The following is a 12394-nucleotide window of genomic DNA, read 5'->3' as shown; positions in this document are numbered from 1 at the left end:
GCCCCCAGGTACTCCAAACACTGTCCTTGCATCCCAGCACTGTTCAGACTGTGTGCATGGCTCACCCCCTGACCCCCAGGACCAGGTACTCCAGCCACTGTCCCCACATCCCAGCACTGTTCAGACAGTGCGGATGGCTCATCCTCCTTCCCCCAGCTTTATGAACAACTAGCTTCAAAACTAATTTTAGGAGTTTTTTACTTTCTCTTCTTTTTATGATGTTTGCAAATGTCTTTAAAAAATACTGCGCTTCATTGATTTTTTTTTTTTTTTTTTTTTTTTTTTTTTAATTAACTTGGGTAGGTACTTTGGAAAGCCCAGCAATTTATCAAAGTTGCCAGAACTTAAATGAGATTGGATAACGATAATTACATTGAGTTGTCTTAGTATTACTCAAATACAGAGAAAAAAAACTGCAGAGGCTCCACAAAGTGGGTTCAGTGAGGGTTCAAACTAAAAGGACACCACGGGGAGTCATGTTATAGTTCCAACTATCGCGAAAAAGCATCTGAGCAACAGAACTACTGGCAAATATCAAAAGCTGTGTCACTGCACACAGTCAGTACAGGTTCTACAATACAGCCAACTTCTGCAGTATTGTCTTTTTTTAGAGCGCGATGTGTCTCTTTAGCGTACTTGTGAATACTGCTTTATTTCCTGTGACACTTGTTCTTTTGCAGCTGTAAAATGTAAGATCGTTCCCCTGGAAAGGTTAAATAATGTATGTGATGAATACTGTATGCATCGCACATTTGCTGAAATGAAAAATATTAAAATAAGCCAGGTCACATTCAGGCATATTCCACATTTTATGACAGCTGTATTGGTTAGTATGGGACTTGAAACTTGTACTGTATTACTATTTATTATCCCAGCATGTTGTGAAAGAAACAAGTGCAGGACAAGTGGATTGGTAAAGAACAGTCTCTTATCAGGGATAATTTCTACTGTTCAATTAAGAATAATCATTAACCACACATTACAGGTCACATAAGGAAAAGGTTGTTTAATTTGCACAACATGGCAACAATAGCATTGAGAAGGCTTTTATTGCATGATGTCACATGGTGTGCCTCTTGCGAGATGCCTGTAACTTGAGGGTCAATGATCTTTATCCTTATCCTGAACTTAACTAAAAGAGAAAGTCACTTAGGTTTTTTTTGTTTTGTTTTGTTTTGTTTTGGGTTTTTTTTTTTTTTTTTTGGGACAGCAGTGAATTAGCAAGCAATAAAAGAAACAGAGAGACTGACAAAGCAAGCTTTGTAGTGTTACAGTATATAAGCTCATTCGTTGTGTGAAGGGTTTCTAAAGAAAGCTTTGCAGTGTTACAGTTTATAAGCTCATACGTTGTGTGTACAGTTTTGAAAAGCAAGCTGTTACAGTACATACATTGTGTGAAGGGTTTCTCCTGTTGTAACACATGCCATCATGCAGTTTGGGCAAGAGGACCTCAAAGTGGAACTGAGCGGTTCTGTCTGCTTAAACTGGGCAGTTAATGCTGGAACGAACAAGGCTATCCTCTCAGATTACCTATTGGAGAGCAGAGAAACCTTCTGTTATTTTAATATTTTTTATTGCATGATATTATATGACATTGTTGTGATATATTTATTTAGAAATTCTATTATGTGACAAATATGAACATGGTCATTTTTAATACAATTCAAGACTAACTGATACAATGTGTTAAATTATTATCACTACATTAAACACAAATCAGTATTGTTTTTTAACTTTAGAGGTATGTTCTGTGCACAGGATGACATCTATGCACTGAATGTGATGTACTGGAATTCTGGCAGATCATTACAGCAATTGGTTGTTTTCTCATACATGATTTATAATAATCTTTTGATTATAATAATCCTTCCCACAGTTCTAACCAATCCCCTTTAGTGATACGTATGGCACACCCTAGGTTAGGAGCCCTTTGTACATTTCAGTAATGTACAGGGTTGCAGAGAACATGGTGCACTAGGAATCAACAATGCAGCCATACGTTAACTATTGTAACTGAAGGTATTATTGTAGCATTACATAGTAACTACTTACTAATTACTTCAAACTCAATTATACAGTGAGTAAAAATGTATATTGTTTACTTATCCTTATGGAATGATCATTGTTGAGTATTAAAGTCATTATTTGTTTATAGTTGTCATATGGCAATGCCCATGCAATTTGATCAACCTGTAAACCACAGCTGGATCACCACTGATTTTTTAAATTAATTTAGTGGGTCCAGTTATAATTTCCACCCTTATTTTCTCCCAATTTGGAATGCCCAATCACTTTTCTCCTCACCGCTGCAATTCTCCACATTGCTCAGGAGACCTGAAGATTCAATGGGCTTCCTCCTATCCCATGACCAAGCCACGATCACACCAAAACATAGTAGCACAAATTAATTACATTACTATTACATTACACTGCAGCAAAAAAATGTAAAAAAGCGGCAGATATTAAAGTTGTCTTTGTCTTCATTTGCAACAGGGTCGGAGCGTTCTTTTTCTTGGTTATAAATATGGTTTTTGGAAACTTATCGGCTGTGGAACTTTTCATCAACGAGAGAGTGCTTTTTATGTGAGTACAGAGATCAACGAGAGAGAGAGCTTTTCATGTGAGTGCGGAGAGATCAATGAAAGAATGCTTTTCATGTGAGTGCAGAGAGATCAATGAAAGAATGCTTTTCATGTGAGTGCAGAGAGATCAACGAGAGTGCTTTTTATATGAGTGCAGAGAGATTAACGAGAGAGCTTTTCATGTGAGTGCAGAGACATCAACGAGAGTGCTTTTCATATGAGTGAAGAGAGATTAACGAGAGAGCTTTTCATGTGAGTGCAAATAGATCAACGAGAGCTTTTCATGTGAGTGCAGAGAGATCAACGAGAGTGCTTTTCATATGAGTGCAGAGAGACTAACGAGAGAGCTTTTCATGTGAGTGCAAAAAGATTGAGAGAATGCTTTTCATGTGAGTGCAAAGATATCAACGAGAGAGCTTTTCATGTGAGTGCAGAGATCAACGAAAGAATGATTTTCATGTGAGTGCAGAGAGATCAACGAGAGTGCTTTTCATGTGAGTGCAGAGATTAATGAGAGTGCTTTTCATGTGAGTGCAAATAGATCAACGAGAGAATGCTTTTCCTGTGAGTGCAGCGAGATCAGAGAGAGAGCTTTTCATGTGAGTGCAGAGAGATCAATGAGAGAATGATTTTCTTGTGAGTGCAGAGAGATCAACGAGAGTGCTTTTCATGTGAGTGCAGAGATTAACGAGAGTGCTTTTCATGTGAGTGCAGAGATTAACGAGAGTGCTTTTCATGTGAGTGCAAATAGCTCAACGAGAGAATGCTTTTCCTGTGAGTGCAGAGAGATCAACAAGAGAGCTTTTCATGTGAGTGCAGAGCTCAGCGAGAGAATACTTTTAATGTGAGTGCAGAGCTCAGCGAGAGAATGCTTTTCATGTGAGTGCAGAGATCAACAAGAGAATGCTTTTGATGTGAGTGCAGAGAGGTCAACGAGAGCTTTTCATATGAGTGCAAATAGATCAACGAGAGCTTTTCATATGAGTGCAGATAGATCAACGAGAGAGCTTTTCGTGTGAGTGCAGAGAGATCAACGAGAGAATGCTTTTCATTTGAGTGCAGAGAGATCAACGAGAGTGCTTTTCATATGAGTGCAGAGAGATTAACGAGAGAGCTTTTCATGTGAGTACAGAGAGATCAATGAAAGAATGCTTTTCATGTGAGTGCAGAGAGATCAACGAGATAGCTTTTCATGTGAGTGCAGAGAGATCAATGAAAGAATGCTTTTCATATGAGTGCAGGGAGATTAACGAGAGAGCTGTTCATGTGAGTGCAGAGCATTCAATGAAAGAATGCTTTTCATGTGAGTGCAGAGAGATCAACGAGAGAGCTTCTCATGTGAGTGCAGAGCTCAGCGAGAGAATACTTTTCATGTGAGTGCAGAGAGATCAACGAGAGAATGCTTTTCATGTGAGTGCAGAGAGATCAACGAGAGAGCTTTTCATGTGAGTGCAGAGAGATCAACGAGAGAATGCTTTTTATGTGAGTGCAGAGAGATTAACGAGAGAGCTTTTCATGTGAGTGCAGAGAGATCAACGAGAGCTTTTCATGTGAGTGCAGAGAGATCAACGAGAGTGCTTTTCATGTGAGTGCAGAGAGACTAACGAGAGAGCTTTTCATGTGAGTGCAAAAAGATTGAGAGAATGCTTTTCATGTGAGTGCAAAGATATCAACGAGAGAGCTTTTCATGTGAGTGCAGAGATCAACGAAAGAATGATTTTCATGTGAGTGCAGAGAAATCAATGAGAGTGCTTTTCATATGAGTGCAGAGATTAACGAGAGTGCTTTTCATGTGAGTGCAAATAGATCAATGAGAGAATGCTTTTCCTGTGAGTGCAGCGAGATCAGAGAGAGAGCTTTTCATGTGAGTGCAGAGAGTTCAATGAAAGAATAATTTTCTTGTGAGTGCAGAGAGATCAACGAGAGTGCTTTTCATGTGAGTGCAGAGATTAACGAGAGTGCTTTTCATGTGAGTGTAGAGATTAACGAGAGTGCTTTTCATGTGAGTGCAGAGAGATCAACAAGAGAGCTTTTCATGTGAGTGCAGAGCTCAGCGAGAGAATACTTTTAATGTGAGTGCAGAGCTCAGCGAGAGAATGCTTTTCATGTGAGTGCAGAGATCAACAAGAGAATGCTTTTGATGTGAGTGCAGAGAGGTCAACGAGAGCTTTTCATATGAGTGCAAATAGATCAACGAGAGCTTTTCGTGTGAGTGCAGAGAGATCAACGAGAGAATGCTTTTCATTTGAGTGCAGAGAGATTAACGAGAGAGCTTTTCATGTGAGTGCAGAGAGATCAATGAAAGAATGCTTTTCATATGAGTGCAGGGAGATTAACGAGAGAGCTTTTCATGTGAGTGCATAGAGATCAAGAAGAGAGCTTTTCATGTGAGTGCAGAGATCAACGAGAGTGCTTTTCATGTGAGTGCAGAGATTAACGAGAGTGCTTTTCATGTGAGTGCAAATAGATCAATGAGAGAATGCTTTTCCTGTGAGTGCAGAGAGATCAACGAGAGTATGCTTTTCATGTGAGTGCAGAGAGATCAATGAGAGAATGTTTTCATGTGAGTACAGAGCTCAGAGACAGAATACTTTTCATGTGAGTGCAGAGATCAACAAGAGAATGCCTTTGATGTGAATGCAGAGAGATCAACGAGAGAATGCATTTCCTGTGAGTGCAGAGAGATCAACGAGAGACCTTTTCAATTGAGTGCAGAGAGATCAACGAGACAATGCTTTTCATGTGAGTGCAGAGAGATCAATGAAAGAATGCTTTTCATGTGAGTGCAGAGATCAACGAGAGAGCTTTTCATGTGAGTGCAGAGATCAACGAGAGAGCTTTTCATGTGAGTGCAGAGAGATCAACGAAAGAATGCTTTTCATGTGAGTGCAGAGAGATCAACGAAATAATGCTTTTCATGTGAGTGCAAAGAGATCAATGAGAGGGCTTTTCATGTGAGTGCAGAGATCAACGAGAGTGCTTTTCATGTGAGTGCAAATAGATCAATGAGAGAATGCTTTTCCTGTGAGTGCAGCAAGATCAACGAGAGTATGCTTTTCATGTGAGTGCAGAGAGATCAACGAGAGAATGCTTTTCATGTGAGTACAGAGCTCAGCGAGAGAATACTTTTCATGTGAGTGCACAGCTCAACGAGAGAATGCTTTTCATGTGAGTACAGAGATCAACAAGAGAATGCCTTTGATGTGAGTGCAGAGAGTTCAACGAATGAATGCTTTTCTTGTGAGTGCAGAGAGATCAACAAGAGAGCTTTTCATGTGAGTGCAAATAGATCAATGAGAGAATGCTTTTCCTGTGAGTGCAGCAAGATCAACGAGAGTATGCTTTTCATGTGAGTGCAGAGAGATCAACGAGAGAATGCTTTTCATGTGAGTACAGAGCTCAGCGAGAGAATACTTTTCATGTGAGTGCACAGCTCAACGAGAGAATGCTTTTCATGTGAGTACAGAGATCAACAAGAGAATGCCTTTGATGTGAGTGCAGAGAGTTCAACGAATGAATGCTTTTCTTGTGAGTGCAGAGAGATCAACAAGAGAGCTTTTCATGTGAGTGCAGAGAGATGAACGAGAGAATGCTTTTCATGTGAGTCAGAGAGATCAACGAGAGAATGCTTTTCTTGTGAGTGTAGAGAGATCAACGAGAGGGCTTTTCATGTGAGTGCAGAGATCAACGAGAGTGCTTTTCATGTGAGTGCAAATAGATCAATGAGAGAATGCTTTTCCTGTGAGTGCAGCAAGATCAACGAGAGAATGCTTTTCATGTGAGTACAGAGCTCAGCGAGATAATACTTTTCATGTGAGTGCAGAGCTCAACGAGAGAATGCTTTTCATGTGAGTGCAGAGAGGTCAACGAGAGCTTTCATGTGAGTGTACATAGATCAACGAGAGCTTTTCATGTGAGTGCAGAGATATCAACGAGAGATGCTTTTCATGTGAGTGCAGAGAGATCAACGAGAGATGCTTTTCATGTGAGTGCAGAGAGATCAACGAGAGAATGCTTTTCATGTGAGTGCAGAGAGATCAACGAGAGAATGCTTTTCATGTGAGTGCAGAGAGATCAACGAGAGAATGCTTTTCTTGTGAGTGCAGAGATCAACAAGAGTGCTTTTCATGTGAGTGCAGAGATCAACAAGAGTGCTTTTCATGTGAGTGCAGAGAGATCAACGAGAGATGCTTTTCATGTGAGTGCAGAGAGATCAACGAGAGAATGCTTTTCATGTGAGTGCAGAGAGATGAACGAGAGAATGCTTTTCATGTGAGTGCAGAGAGATCAACGAGAGAATGCTTTTCATGTGAGTGCAGAGAGATGAACTAGAGAATGCTTTTCATTTGAGTCAGATAGATCAAAGAGAGAATGCTTTTCATGTGAGTACAGAGATCAAAGAGAGAGCTTTTCATATAAGTGCAGAGAGATCAATGAGAGCTGGTGCTCTGTTTTGAAACGAGTACTGTTTTGTAGGAATAGAAAACAAGCATTGTTGCAAGAGTGAGCATGATCTGGATAGACTGTGATTTTTGTATGACACATTCTCTTTTCCATAATTTAAAGAATATATTTAAAAATATATTTCTGCTATACAGACAACACAGGATAGAGCACAGGTAATGCAGACCGCCCAAGTTGACCTGCAAATTAACATTAAAACCTGCAGACCCACAACAGTCATTGTACAACATGCAAATAAAATTGGTTTGTCATTATCAATGTATGGTTGTATGTACACTTCATTCATTGATGGGTTCTTAATTCAAGGTCAAATTCCTTTGCCCAAAATTCTCACAGGACAGGGTACTCGGCCACACAGTCTCGTGCCTCACAACGCACCCAAGCGGGTGTAAGATATGTCCTACTGCATACCCTGTCCTGGGTTATTGCTGACTTCTTAGTTGTTTGATTCAGCTTTGTAAATTATGCCACCAAGTGTAGTTCATATATAATTACATTTGTAACATAGCTTACAATGTTTAATAGGGCTATCAGTTACACGGAGGTTTAAAGTTTGGACCAGTTGAATCTGTTGCTAATCCTATTTCTACTCATTCCAGCCATGAAAACACCAGCGGTTATTATCGGACGTCCACCTACTTTTTGTCCAAGGTGTTTGCTGATCTCATTCCCAATCGGATTTTTCCTGTACTTCTGTTTTCTGCAGTATCCTACTTTATGATGGGTAGGTTCAGCATAGGGTCACCAGAACTCAGTACTATATGATGGGTAGGTTCAGTATCAGGTTACCTGAACACTGTACTTTATGATGGGTAGGTTCAGTTTGGAGTTATCTGAAATCAGTCCAGGAACTCCCAGTTTCATACTCTTACAGATGAAAGATATTTCCATGAACTGTGATGTTGGTTTTCATTGAGTAGCCCCTGTACTGTTTTGCTTCCCATTTATGTGCAGGAATGAAAAATGAAGTTGAAGCCTTCTTCCTGTATGCCTTCACCCTGAGTCTGGTGAGCATGGCCGCGGCCAGCCTGGCGTTTCTGGTTAGCGCCAGTGTCAGAACCTTTGCGGTGGCTAATGTGCTCATAGCCTTGCCCTACGTCTTCATGATGGTGAGAATCGACAACGTTTATCTTTAGTTTATCTTTTTGAAAAGGAGGCTGCTTATACAGACAAATGTTTCCAGTAATGGAGCTTTCTTGTTTAGCGCACAGAGATGTATGGTAAAGCATATTAAACATGGCAAACCATAGTATAACACAGGGAAATGGTAAGCTTACCTTGGTAGCTTTTATAAGGGACCACTACTGTACAAGTGTTGGTTGAAGGAGTGAAAACCAGTATTTAAAATGTTTGTATGCAGGTTTTCGGTGGGTTCCTGGTGAATCTCAATGCCATGCTGAACTGGTTGTCTTGGCTCAAATGGATCAGTATTTTCCGCTATGGACTGAATGTGAGTTATTACTGCTGTAAAGCTTGTTAACTGTCTATACTCATTATATTGTTCTCTTTAAAAGAATAGATCTGTTACATAGTGACACAAGTTTTTGGTGTTGGTTGATTGAATAGTGCAGGTTATAATGCAGTGCTGTGTGTTTGGATTGAATCCAGTTTAAACAGTGGCAGAGATCTTTACCAATACTGAATAAAATCAGGTCACACTTTTGTGTGACAAAAATCAAACATCTAACAGTGTATGTTGTGAGATCCTAATTATAGGATTTAGATTTTTTTAAATACCCACATACGGTGACTCTCAAAAGTATTCACCCTCCTTGGACTTTTTCACATTTTATTGTGTTACAACATGGAATCAAAATTGATTTAATTAAGAGTTTTTGCCACTGATCAACACAAAAAAGTCCATAATGTCAAAGTGAAAAATAAAATCTACAAATTGTTCTAAATTAATTACAAATACAAAACAGAAAATAATTGATTGCATAAGTATTCACCCCTTGAGTCAATATTTGGTAGAGGCACATTTGGCAGCAATTACAGCCATGAGTCTATTTGGGCAAGTCTCTACCAGCTTTGCACATCTGGACACTGCAATTTTTGCCCTTTCTTCTTTGCAAAATTGCTTAAGCTCCGTCAAGTTGGATGGGGACCTTTGGTGAACAGCAATTTTCAACTCTTTCCACATATTCTCAATTGGATTGAGGTCCGGGCTTTGACTGGGCCACTCCAGGACATTGACCTTTTTGTTTTTAAGCCACTCCAGTGTGGCTTTGGCTGTATGTTTGGGGTCATTGTCCTGCTGGAAGATGAATCTTCTCCCAAGTCCCAGGTCTCTTGTAGACTTCAGCAGGTTTTCCTCCAGGATTTCTCTGTACTTTGCTGCATCCATTTTGCCCTCTATCTTCACGAGCTTTCCAGACTCTGACGCAGAGAAGCATCTCCATAGCATGATGCTGCTACCACCATGCTTTATGGTAGGGACAGGGTTCTCAGGATCATGTGCGGTCTTAGGCTTACGCCAAACATAGCACTTAGCATTGAGGCCAAAAAGCTCTATTTTGTTCTCATCAGACCATAGAATCTTCTTCCACTTGGTCTCGCACATGCCTTCTGGCAAACTCTAGCCAAGATTTGATGTGAGTTTTTTTCAACAAAACTTTATTTTTGCCACAGTCCTATAAAGGTGAGTTTTGTGAAGCACCCGGGCTATTGTTGCCGTGTGCAGTGTCTCCCAGCTCAGCCGTGGAAGACTGTAACTCCTTTAGAGTTGCCATAGGCCTCTTGGTGGCCTCCCTGACTGGTGCCCTTCTCGCCCAGTTTTTGAGGACGGCCTGTTCTAGACAGATTCACAGTTGTGCCATATTCTCTCCATTTCTTAATAATGGAATTTACTGTGCTCCGGGGGATATTCAATGCCTTGGAAATGTCCTTATATCCTACCCCTGATTAGTGCTTTTGAAGAACCTTATTCCGGATTTGCTTTGAATGTTCCTTCATCTTCATGATGTAGTTTTTGTTAGGAAATGTAGTAACCAACTGTGGGACCTCCCAGAGACAGGTGTATTTAACCTGAAATCATGTGAAACACCTTAATTGCACCCAGGTGGACTCCAGTCAACTAATTATGTGACTTCTAAAGACAGTTGGTTGCACCAGAGCTTATTTAGGTTTGTCATAGCAAAGGGGGTGAATACTTATGCAATCAGTTATTTTCTGTTTTATATTTGTAATTAATTTAGAACAATTTGTCGATTTACCTAATTAAATCCATTTTGATTCCATGTTGTAACACAGTAAAATGTGGAAAAGTCCAAGAGGGGGTGAATACTTTTGAGACACTGTATGTTTTGAAACACAATCATTTCTACTGGCATCTTGACATTTTTATTTTCCATGTCCTTATTATTCAGATCCACCAGCATCATTAAACATGTTAATATATTTTAGCAGATTCAGTAGTACCTGTGTGTTGATTGTGTTAATAGTAATATCTTATTGATGAGTTGTAGATACTGTGCCAAGTTTGTTACATTACCAGTAGCTCTCCTGATAGTGTACCTGCTGTATCTCTGTATTATCCATCAGGCACTCACCATCAACGAGATGAAAGGACAGTTGTTCTACAGCAATACCTCAACGTAAGTCCTTTTCTTGTATTTCAAATCATAATGTTGTAGGTCCCATTTCCGTTCCGTTTGCACCATGCAAAGTTTCCTCTATCTTCTCTTTTTTTGTAACATTGAAGTTTGATTACTGAGAACACAGCAGTGTGATTGAGGGACTTCTTAACTGAACACAGCAGTATGATTGAGGTTCTTAACTGAGGACACTGCAGTGTGATTGAGGTTTTTAACTGAGAATACTTATTATTATTACAGGGTCATCTTTGAGGACAGTCATCTTCTTTAATTTCTTTACCTGTTTTCCCTCAAATTTTGAATTTTTAGTTATGTTCCAACATCACAGCAACCGACACCCAGGCTTGGCTCTTTTTTAGATGGAATTGGCAGTAGGCTGTTTGCTATTGGGGTTGAGAGATTTAGTTTTTTCAGACTGGTTTTAGGGTGCCGGTGGAAACAACGACTGAACTTGGTGCTGCCCTTGATGACCTGTGGCGGGAGGCCTAGGATCTTTCCACGATTCATTGGGTGTCTGCCAAGAATTGCTGCATGGCTGAGATTTCTTTCCCTCATCAGCATTAGTAAAGCAAGCCACTGAAATCTGGGTTATATATTAAAATTTACACTGGAAATTCCTACAAACTCCAATACATTAGATGCTATTCCTGTGGTGTTCCACTTAAATTCATTCTACATTTGTGGCTATTAAAAAATAAATAAATAAATAAATAAATAAATAAATAATTCAGGACTAGGAAAATCCTTACAAATTATGAACAAAGAGTTTGTTATTCTGATGTTCCTCCTATGCCATCCTGTGTAATTCCTGGAAATTTGATGCCATTATTTGAAAGTGTTACTGATATCTGTTTTTCTTGTGGTTGCCCTTGCTGGTCCAGGATTACGGGAGAGGCATACATGGATCAGCAAGGCATCGACTACAGCCCCTGGGCTTTCTGGCAGAACGAAGTGGCCCTCATCTCTATATCATGTTTCTGCATGGTGTTTTCCTACATACAGCTGTGGAGAGTGAACAGATGGAAGTAGAATTACTCAGGGACCGGAACATTAACTCAGTGCTGCAAATTGGAACTGGGAATAATAAACACGCTCAACAATGATTTATGGCGTATATCTGTTAGGGAGAACTTTACACTGTGTGTCTCCAACTGCACTGGAATTGCACTGGAATAACAGTAATTATTGATTTAAGCAGTTACAATGCATGGTACAGGAAGGGTAATATTGGTTGTTTATTGTAATTCCAGTGCATTCACATAATGTAATGTCTATGTAACTCCACATACCATTACAGTGCAATAAAATGCCTTTTAAACCGGAATCCCATTATTTTTTTTTTTTTTAGACGCAAAGTATATCGTACAATGTTGATTCATGTAGATTGAAAAATAAATGCTGTTTTCACCAGCCGTGTGAAAATAAAGAATGTTATAATCATATAACAGACAAAGCTGTTTGTTGATAGATAGATAGATAGATAGATAGATAGATAGATAGATAGATAGATAGATAGATAGATAGATAGATAGATAGATAGATAGATAGATAGATGCTGTAACCTTATAGATGCTGTAACCTTCATTATGGAGACAGAGAGTGAAATATAGACCTAAAGGAGACAGTTGTGTATACTTCAAAATAACATGTCTAATATAATGTTAATAGAATTTTCGAAGTTTATAAAATGCCTGTTTTCAGTTTTTGAATTAAGATACATTAAATTTTAAAAGGGTAAAGACATAATCAAAG

At 39.4% G+C, this 12394-nt stretch overlaps 1 pseudogene; it reads left to right on the top strand.

Moving 5' to 3' along the window:
• The window catches only part of LOC121326094, a 40497-nt pseudogene extending 28546 nt beyond the window's left edge, over positions 1 to 11951 (top strand).
• The last annotated feature ends 443 nt before the right edge of the window (positions 11952 to 12394 follow it).

The sequence above is a fragment of the Polyodon spathula genome, chromosome 13, assembly GCF_017654505.1.
Source record: "Polyodon spathula isolate WHYD16114869_AA chromosome 13, ASM1765450v1, whole genome shotgun sequence".
Lineage (NCBI taxonomy): Eukaryota > Metazoa > Chordata > Actinopteri > Acipenseriformes > Polyodontidae > Polyodon > Polyodon spathula.
The sequence above is the reverse complement of the archived record's forward strand: the minus strand, read 5'-3'. Positions and strand labels throughout refer to the sequence as shown.